An 11021-nucleotide genomic window follows, 5' to 3' on the forward strand; every position below is an offset into this window, starting at 1 on the left:
TTGTCTGCTCGTTCACACTACAAATAAAATGCGACAGCAAACGCGCTCTAGTGTGAACGCTCAAAGCGGCCCGCATGCGCAAAAGAAGATGTCACACACAACGCGCTCTGTTTAGACCCAGAGCAAACAATATTGTTTGACTGATGGCCCTTAATATAAAGACTTCGGACTTCACGTTTCCCAATTTTTGCTTTAAGTTATTTTGTTATTTACATAATAATGTAGATAACCTAATCATTATCCTTATTGCTGTTTTACAGAGGAGCGGTGCTTCAAAGGATAGTTGCAGATTTCTGTCAGAATCTGCAGATTATGCAGTACAAATAAAATGTTAACGTTTCTCCAACGTGGTCTTCCCAGCAGTTTCACCGGATGGCCAGGAAGCGTTCGTGATGTCTTCTCCGGCGCTGATAATTGGCGTCTGTCTTGTGTCAGTGACATAAAGACGGATTTAATGCGACTTGACCATTCAAACAGCAGTCGCTTTCTGAAACATCGGATATGTATCGGATTCAGTACCACATACGAAAGTGACCCAAATCGGATTTGAAAATATCGGATTTGTGCCGTTCACACTGTCACACCATGATCAAATATGGGTCGCATAGGGTCAAAAAAATCGGATTTGATGCGCTTTCGCCTGCAGTGTGAACGTAGCCTTAGTCACTGCTCAGTGACATTCGTCTATCCTGGCCTGAAAGAAGACGCTACCGGTAAACTGCAGCGACAACTGCCAGCATCTGAGCCAGCCAGACTCTGTCTGTCTCTCTCATCGTGGTCCTAAATGCACAGTAATGGCAGGTTTTGTAATAAGGCAGATCGCGCTAACATAATATGCAATGTTGGTTGATTATTTACCTGCCGCATTAACGGGAGAGGACGTGCAAACGTTACAGCTGCTGCTGGGTTGAGATTCACGAGTCCGGAGCGGAATTAAAAACACAACATTCATTTAAGGTTATCACGTGTTTTGTGAGCAAATGCTTTTGCATATTCGTAGTGATTCCTCCTTTAAATGAAATATCTACTTTTCAAGTATTGCAAGTTAGCCCTGTTGTCATCCGTTCTCATAAAGTATAACCAAACTTTTGAGCGTTTGAGCCGCTTAGGCGCCATGTTTCCTGTCAGGTAAATGACGCTACGCAACGTGGTGACGTCATTCGGGGCGACTGGAATCGATAAGGGAATCGTTTGCAAAAATGGCAAACAATTCTAGTTAACTGACTGTAGCTCAGGTGGTAGAGCAGGTCATCTACTGATCGGAAGGTTGGTGGTTCGATTCCTGGCTTCGCCTAGTCTGCATGCCAAATATCTTGGGCAAGATACTAACCCCAAATTGCTCTCCGATGCATCCATCGGAGTATGAATGTGTGTGAATGTTAGCTATAAAGCACTTAGAGAGATGTGCTTGTGCGAATGGGTGTGAATGGGTGAATGCACAAGTTGTGTAAAGCGCTTTGAGTGCTCAGATGAGTAGAAAAGCGCTATATAAGAACCAGTCCATTTACCAATTGAAACAGTGGAACCGGTTCTCAACAAGAACCGGTTTTCGATACCTATCCCTAAACACGAGACAGAAAGCAAAGAGAAACTGGCAAGAATCGACATGTCAGAGTCAACCATAGCTTCTTTCATTGACGATATTTTTGTGAAAGCTGTAAGATTATGTTTTTTGTGATTTTCTAGTTGAATACAGTGTGTTTGTGTGTGACTGTCAGTGCAAAGGAAGAGTTAGGTAGGTGAAGAGAGCTGCACTTACAGTATCTACACCTGTGTGGCAAATGTCTGGTAAAGATATAGATAATGAAATGTAATTATTACTAAAATATACATAATAAAAAATGAAAGCTGAAATTGATTCAGTTTAGTAATTTTGTCTGTTCTTATAAAGGCCCTGAATGCTGTGATATATACAGTACATGATGTGGAAATAAATTTTACAGAGGTCTTAAAGTAGTTAAATCACTGCTGATTGTCTGGTTGTTTATATTTTCAAATGTTTTTGTGTGTCTGTAGCTCTGTTTGATGACAATTTGGACCCACATGTAGTTTATTCTCCCGCCTTCTCTTTTGTACCTCTTCAAGCGGTTGGCCAAGGCTGTGAGTCTTTGCTTGGCAGTTTCCAAGGCCTCAGGTATGGACAGCTTGCTGTACTTCTTAGGCACGTTCTTTGTCGCACCATTCTGCAGCTCCGATAGTTGGCTAACCTCCCTCAGTGCTATTTTGATCTTGCCCTCTAGTCTCCTTCTCCATGGAGGGTACTGCTCCTTGTGGCTGTTCAACTTGTAGACAAGCATCTCACTGATCACTGCTGCCATGGTCTAGATCAGCTTGTTAGTCTCTGTAATGGTGGCGGTAGGTATCGTCTGTAGTGCTGCATTCACATCATCTAGTAGATCTTCTGAGGGTACTTCACGTTGTCTTGGTAACTGGCTATGGAGGATGCAGGTTTCCATGATTCTATCTTTTAGGTCAGTTCTTCTCATTCTCAACAATCCTTCTATTGCACTTGGGGCTTGGCATCCAATCTTGGGTGGGGGTGATGATATCTCTCCCCTGACCTGTCGTTCTGCTCCTACAAAACTTTACAGTAGTCATGTTACTTTACCAAATGTTTGATGGCTAGCTGCGCAGTTCCTGCTGTAAATGGATTCACTCTTAAGATTCAGAAATCTAAGTGATAAGAAGCCTAACATGGGTGGACTTGCTTATTAACACAAATCAAAATATTTCATACTTTTAGAGAAACTTACAGTTATTTTATATTCATTTCTTTGAAATGCAGATTTTTCAATCATAAACTATTAGAAGTCAAATCTTTAATTGATTTTTCTTAGTCTTTGATGGCCTTAATAGACCAAATAATTAAAACAGATGAGCAACCAGCAAGAAAAGCTTCAAAAAATCTGCATGATCAATTTCAGTGACGGTGTCAGAGATCAGACATTGAGGATCAGGCTAAGAGATTTGATCAGTGGCAATCCACAGTGGACAATTTTTAAGGTGAGAGCTGAAGTGATCAGGTGGATGGCACAGTATGAGAATCAGACTTTTAGGTCCAGATATAGTTAGAATATCTCAGTTTCTGCAGTTATGCAAGCCTCTTCTGAAAGAGTTGATTGTAGAAGATCAGAACACGCTGAACTTGTCAATTTTGAAAGCCCACGATTAGAGTTGGTCATTAAGGCATTGAATGGTAAATGGCCTGTATTTGTATAGCGCTTTACTAGTCCCTAAGGACCCCAAAGCGCTTTACACATCCAGTCATCCACCCATTCACACACTGGTGATGGCAAGCAACATTGTAGCCACAGCCACCCTGGGGCGCACTGACAGAGGTGAGGCTGCCAGACACTGGCGCCACCGGGCCCTCTGACCACCACCAGTAGGCAACGGGTGAAGTGTCTTGCCCAGGGACGCAACGACCAAGACTATCCAAGCCGGAGCTCGAACCGGCAACCTTCCAATTACAAGGCGACCTCCCAACTCTTGAGCCACGATCGCTCAAGAATTCATAGGAGGTGGCTGCTTCAAGCAATTGCACACCTCTACTTGCTACAAAAGCTGAAGAAAGCCCATCTCCCACCATCCATTCTCTTGAGCCATGGGGCGATCGTGGCTCAAGAGTTGGGAGTTCAGGGGCTATTTGGGGGCTGTTCGTCCTCACTTTGATCCTTAGGCTGGTAAGTCATATTCTGGTAAACCGTATTGTCCACTGGTGGTCATATTTTGCTTGGTGGCTTGTTGGGAAGTGGAGGACCCTTCTGTGATGAGAGCAGTGGCATTTTGAGATTCTGTGTGTCCTGAAACAGGTTGATATGTTTCTTCATAGTTGCCAGTATCTGCACCCCTTTTCAGCAGGTGTGTGTAAGTAATAAGTGTATTTTGTTAATGACAAATATTGTTTGAGCTTTTACAAATTACAAAATACCTCCTCCCCTCCAAGTTTTGTGTGTTTTTCTCAAATTGACCACTGCAAAATATAAAGATCGTCAGATCAAATGTGTGATACCAGAAATCTAAAAGAATAAGGTTCCACAGGGCCCACTAATGTGATGATACTGGTCCACTCAACAGTGTAATTTAAGCATACGTTCTCTGCTGGGGGAATACTTCTTGCATGTGCAGCTTAAGTCTACCTTACTAAAACCACTAAATGAAGTCCAAACTGTGCATTGCATTGTCACAGGAATGTGCATGTATTAATTTGGTTATTTAGAAAGTGTATAAAATGTTGTTAGACTTGATTGTAATCCCTTTTATATTGCTCTTTAACACGCACCAAGAATGCCTGTTCAATCAGCTTTAAAGTTTAAATGTATCCAGTTTTAAGAGTCTAATATGCAGCATTCACTTTAGAAATAAACAAGAGCAGTGAGGAGGCACTCAGCTTAAAATGATTAACTGGAATTAAAGTGGTTATTTAAAGCTCTGTGCACTAAATCGCAAGATTTACAGCATTAATTATACCTTCCTATATACAACAGTGTTGCATTTAAGTGCTATGTTTTCTATATTCTTTACAGATTTTTACTCGCCATAATATCTCTGGTGTAGGTGGCACTGTGTATGAAAAGCGTACTGTGAAGCACCCCTTTTTACATTAGTTGGATTCTGCCAAAACCACAGGCCCTCGCTACAAAGCATATTCACCAAAGCCAGGGTATCGATCGGTTTTCTGGATTCACTTACCCTTACAATGGCGCTCAAGATAGTCAGTCACGGGAATCTGAATGAAAGAGATGGTAGAGTGTCATGGATCATATGACCTTTTTTTCCAGAGAAAATGATCCCTATGAGTGTCATCAAACCCAATCAGAGACTTTAGATGACAACATGATGGTGATCAGAGTTCACTAAAAATGTGACAGTGTTATAAAAAGTGCACGATAATAATTTGCAGATATTGGTTATTCTGGTTGATAAAATTTTTTCATCAATGTGTGCACTTTCAGTGCTGCTGTTTATATCTAAGGTGATGGCTGCACATTAGAGCTCTGTAACTTTAAACTGGATACATTTAAGTATAAAGTCTCCTGCCCCACAGCCTAACAAAGGAGATGTGAAAATTGCTTCAATTTGTCAGCAGATCAAAGTGAAATGAATTTGATTGATTGAACAGGTATTCTCTGTGTCCTGTGTTCTAATAACTACAACTCTAGCAGTGTAGAAGAGACTAAGCAGCAGAACTATAATAACACAATTTTATACATTTTTAAATCCCCAAATTAATATAAACACTGGTGACCTGAGTGAAGTTGCCCCCCCCCCACGTTTTTCAGTTCAAACAAAATTGATGTCAAATGTTTGTGTTACGTTTGTGCTGCTATCATGTTAAAGATGTTAATAAAGGTTTCTAGAGGTTATCCAAGGTCAACCAGCCCCTTTCTTTACTGTGAAAAGGTTGTGGAAAGGTTGTGGATTTTTTTTTTTATCATGATCACACCCTTTAAAAGTAAAAAAAAAAAACATGTTAACTTATAATAATTAATAAGGAATATAAATTCTGTCAGAGAAAAAAAACTTTATTTGCAAAATAAAAAACTATCAGAACAATGTAGGCATGTTTCCTGTTAGAAAAACCAAATACATGGAACTGTCGAACCTCTCAAATTTAACTTCACTTCTCCAAATCGAAAGGAGCCAGTTGAGGTGGTTTGGACATCTGACAAGGATGCCTCCTGGGAGTCTCCTGAGTGAGGTGTTTTGGGCATGTCCCACTGGGAGGCAGACCCATGGCATGCTGGAGAGATTATATCTCTTGGCTGGCCTGGGGACACCTTGGTGTTTCCCTGGATAAGTTGGAGGAGGTGGCCATGTGTTCTGTCTGCTTGCCTACCTGTTTAGTTCAATGTATATTCTCAGTTTAGTTAGTTAGCTAGTTAGTTTTGTATTTCTGGTGTTCAGCAATAAAGCTGCCTTTTGAGTTGACTAAATGTCTGTCGATGCATGTCTCCACAACCAAAGAAAATTATTTAACAATGCAGATCATTAGTAAAGCAAATGCAGTGGTTATATGCATTTTTGAGTCACATTACTCCCAAGAGCATTTTGTGGAAGAATGTTGCCTTGCAACATTAAATTACCTGGGAACATCAAATCTAAAGTCAGAGTGGACTACAACTATGACCAAAACAAGCCTTAAGTTTGGCAGTGGTAAATATTGTATATGAAAAGAAATAGGGGCTAACTTCCTGTTGTATACAGCTCCGTGGATGCAATTTCCTATTTTAGTTTAAAAATATTTTTGGACTGATCTGACTCACTCTCCACTGAGGCTTCAGGTCTGGCCTCTATTCAGTGCTGTCTGGATGAAGGGCTGGTGCCTGTCTGCTTTGAAAGCAGCAATGACATTGGTGGTCTGTGGAGGTTTAAGGTGGGTTGGACAACATACAGCTCAGACTTTGTTTTGCTTTGACAGATGTTTTTCTCTATTCATGGCTTTCTCTGCAGGATAATCCAGCACCAGACAGGGCCAGTATCTACTTTTCTGTCATAATCCACTCTTCTGTATTCAGTTGGCACAACTTAACGTATCACGTAGTTTTCAAAAGAAAAATGCCTTTTTAAATACTGATATATATATATATATATATATATATATATATATATATATATATATATATATATATATATATATAAATAAATGGGGCATACCTGCACTGTTATCAACAACCTGCTTCTGTCTTTCTATCGTCCAGACCAAAGTCTTGCAGGTGAAACAGAAGTCAGATTTTTCTCATTCAGGCGAGTGCTGTTGAAACAGAGAACAAGGATGGCAAGAAGGAGAAGCACATTTTATGATCTGTATTGGACATTACTGCTACCCCAACAAGCCTCTTCATGACTTTCCAGGTAACCCTTGTGTGTAGGCTATCAATAAACTACATGCAGATTTGATGTAGTTTTATAGAGTTTTGCTGTACCAATAGAAAGAGGAAGTAATGACATTTAATAACCCATGTTTGGCATTCTTTAACCATGTGTCATGGGCCTGAGTCTGTCGAATCAGGGCTTTTGTATTAATAACTATTGTCTTGTGTTCTGGTTATGTATTCTGTGAATGTTTTCCTACTTAGAGTTAGGTTTTGTATTTCCTCTCTTTAGTGTCAAGTCATGCCTGCCCATGTGTTTTCGCTGTTCGCTGTCTGCGTATATTTCCTGTTTTACTTTATAGGTCCGTGTCTCTTGTCTCATCATGTCAATTAGGATCAGCTGTACCTCCCTCCTGTTTTGCCATTCCCCTCTGTGTGTATTTATAGTGTGTGCTCGATGTCGGTTCATCTGCGTTAGTTGGTGTTTCTCCGCTTCTCTCTGCCTTCAACCCATCTTTCTCCCTCTATATTGAGTGTTCTGGGTTGATAAGTTTTCTCCAGTTTAGGTCGTTGTCTTAGTGCTGTCCTTACCACCCTCGTTTCTGTTTGCACATCACTCAATGTAAATAAAATGCTCACTCGCATCAAGCCAGTGCCTGCATTTTGGGTCCTTTTCTTCCACACACGACACGACTGCTGCTGCAGCCGTGACACTATGTCTGTCATGGAAACAGAAAAGGAGATTGTGTCTCATTTTCTTCAGGCATTGGAAGTTTCCAGAGGAAGTATTTCACCAGCAGAGACTACAAGACTCTTGAAGAGTGGAGGAATAAAAAGGTCATAGTGATTATAATTGGAAACTCTAGAGCAGACATAGCAGTGGAACTGGGTAGAGTCACCAAGCAGGTTGGACTGAGATTAATTGATTCCTCATTTAACATTTTTTTAATTAATATTAATTTACCAAAAAATTAATTCAATTAAATTAAATTCTGACATTTCTGGACCTGAACCCATACAACCAAAACATACAGGTTATAAATGCATAATTTACCTATTAGTGGTTCAGACGCTATCAATATGAGGAGAATGACTTTTTTTTTTTTTAAATATACCAAGAATCAGAGCAATGGCGGACAATGATTAATTTCATCCTAGGTTTACCTGAGCACCTGAAGGGGAGCCTGGATTCTGAACAGACTTGATAATGGGATTCCCACTGACTTGTATTTTAACATGGAAAACTCTTCCCTTTGTTTTTTTTCTGTAGTCTGGGAGAGAGATGGCTAAACATAAAAACTGATCGCGCTCTGTACAATCTAAAGCCAAAGCGCAGGTATTGTGTTAATATCCACAACTGTACTTTATATTTGTAGTAGAGTAGGCAGACTCCCTTGAATCTTGTGTTGAGAAAGTCTTTATTACTATTTTTATGACTTTATTGCATTTGTTCCTATCAGATATTTTGGTCAAACAACTTGCCCTCATGATTGCATGACTGTAAAGCCAGTAAATAAATTGTTTTCATCATATCACAAGGGCAAAATTTAACTTTCCATTTCAGCCAATATCCAACATTAAATGATGAGCTTCCCAATCACATCCTCTCTGGAACAGTCCAGGTGAAACCCAACATCCACAGATTCCAGTGTGGAGTTTGATGGTAGGTCTGGAATTACCCACTTTTCTTCACCTTCATAGAGAACCGTAAAAATGACTGAAATGGACCTGTGTCTTTCCTTTCCATTCATGGCTTCACAGGTGGTCTCAGTGTCGAATAACAAAGCATCTCTGTTCAAATCTGTGTTTCCTCTTGAGCTCTAACGCCCCACGCTGCCTATCATTGGTCTAGTGCAGCCAATGGGAGCTATTATGCCCATCTCCGAGTTGCAGGCCAGGCGGGTACCACGTGTCTTCAAAGGTCAGAGTTTAATTTAAAATACTTCTCTTAACTCAGGCATTTACAGGTTTTCATTATTACTAAAGTAAACTAAAGAAAACTGTTGTGTTCTTTAACAGGCTGCATAAAGCTTCCTTCTGTAGTTGTTATGCTAAAAGCTATACAGTGCAAGCCGGCAGCCATGACTCAAAGGTAACAAAGTAGATTTACTTGATTTTGTGGTTGCTTAAATATATAGGCTCTGTAACACGCCACTTTGTGTTCTGCACATGTTCGACCTAAATTCATTTTCAGGTATGACACCAGTCAGGTACACACCATCCAGGTGGACTCTGTTACATGGATGAAATAGCAGAGCTGGTAGGAGTTTAACCCAACATCCCAAGGATGCTGCTGACTGATCTCAGGCTGGGAATGAACGTGCTCTTTGGTCCCTGCACACTGTACCAGTACTGTCTTAGGGGGCCAGGAAAGCGGGCTGGAGCCAACCAGGTCATCGTCACTCAGTGGGAAAGAGTGACTTAACCCCTGCAGACCAGGCAATGCGATGAGCCTAAACCCAGGAGTTCACAGACAGGGTTAAAATCTACCTGACTAAAAAATGATGAAGAAAAAAAAAGATCTGATGAGTATTTTAAAAGTGTACTAGTTGGTGGTGCTTATGCATGAAATAACATGAGATCTGGAAATTGACTTATTACTAAAATATATTAGTAATCGCCGGTGAAATGATTTAATTACTTCAAAGGCCAGTGTGGCACCCTCAGAGAGACATGACTCCATTCTCCTTTTGGCAACTTTATTCTCCTCAGTTCAGGTTTGGAGTTTACAGGCAGCATAGCATATCATCAGCAAACATTGCTCTCATGTCTCAGACACTGTTTTTTCCTTTTCTGTGCTTACTGATAATAATAATAATAATAATGATAATTTTATTTATAAAGCACTTTCAAACAAAGTGCTGTACAACTAAAGAGATAAATAAAATAAAAGCAATACATAGCAATACAGGTAAAAGACACAATACAAGTTAAAAACTGTAAAAATTGAAAAACTAAAAGCCATAGAATTAAGACATGTAGGATTGGGTGAATAAATGTGTCTTCAACTTAGTTTTAAAAACCTCCACAGAGCATGCCTGCTGAGTATCTTGAGGGAGGTTGTTCCACAGAAACAGGGCACCAAAAGAAAAAGCACGCTCTCCAATTGTCTTTTTTCTGGCTCTAGGAACTTTTAGAAGGCCAGAGTCCTGAGATCGTAGAGCATGAGATGGAACATAAAGGTGTAAAAGGTCGGAGAGCAGCGGTGAGCAACAGGACCTTAAAATCTATGGAGGACCACAAGTATGGAGGACCACAAGAGCCACGCGCATCGAAATAAAAAATCCTGTGCTTAATTAATGAATTGTAGAATAAAATCTACATTTGTAAATTCATTTTTGAATTCCAACTTAATAAACTGATTTTTAAAATGCTTTTTAAGTCTTCATTTCAAAAAACATTTTCAAATTGCACTTTAATAAACTGCATTTCAAAAACTTTTTTCGAATTGCACTTTAATAAACTGCATTTCAAAAACTTTTTTCGAATTGCACTTTAATAAACTTCATTTCAAAAACCTTTTTCGAATTGCACTTTAATAAACTGCATTTCAAAAACCTTTTTCGAATTGCACTTTAATAAACTGCATTTCAAAAACTTTTTTCGAATTGCACTTTAATAAACTTCATTTCAAAAACCTTTTTCGAATTGCACTTTAATAAACTGCATTTCAAAAACCGTTTTCGAATTGCACTTTAATAAACTTAATTTCAAAAACCTTTTTCGAATTGCACTTTAATAAACTGCATTTCAAAATCCATTTCCCTTTCCTGTTCGCTCAGGGATTAACATGTGGATTAGCATTTGGATTAGCAGTTGGATTAACAACTTCATTTTAAAAATCCTGCTGCTATTCAAATGAGCCACACCGTGGGATGTAAGGAGCTCTCTGATTGGTTGGTCAGACACAGGCTGTCTGCCAGCCTGGATGTTTCTAGCGCATAGCTTCGCCCTGCTAAGAAGCCTGTGTGCTTGTTCAAAGGCCGTTCAGCCTCGGGATTTACACTCGGGTCGACACGGATATGTGAAGAATGAAGGGACCCTGCAGCGAAAGGGAGAGCCCAACCTCTGACTGAGTGCCTGTTTACAAAGTCTGACCACCTGTGAAGGTAACGTGCTAACGTGGCTAACGCTAGCATCACCGCACCTAGCCCCGTTATTTTAAGGTCATCTTAGCTCATGAGAGTTTTACATCACAGCTGTACG

The 11021-nt window shown here is 40.0% G+C and overlaps 1 pseudogene; it reads left to right on the forward strand.

The window, feature by feature from the left end:
* The first annotated feature begins 4699 nt into the window (after positions 1 to 4699).
* LOC102778808 (flavin-containing monooxygenase 5-like) lies at positions 4700 to 9327 on the forward strand (annotated as a pseudogene).
* The last annotated feature ends 1694 nt before the right edge of the window (positions 9328 to 11021 follow it).

Source organism: Neolamprologus brichardi, chromosome 11, assembly GCF_056152115.1.
Source record: "Neolamprologus brichardi isolate AB-2024 chromosome 11, ASM5615211v1, whole genome shotgun sequence".
NCBI lineage: Eukaryota > Metazoa > Chordata > Actinopteri > Cichliformes > Cichlidae > Neolamprologus > Neolamprologus brichardi.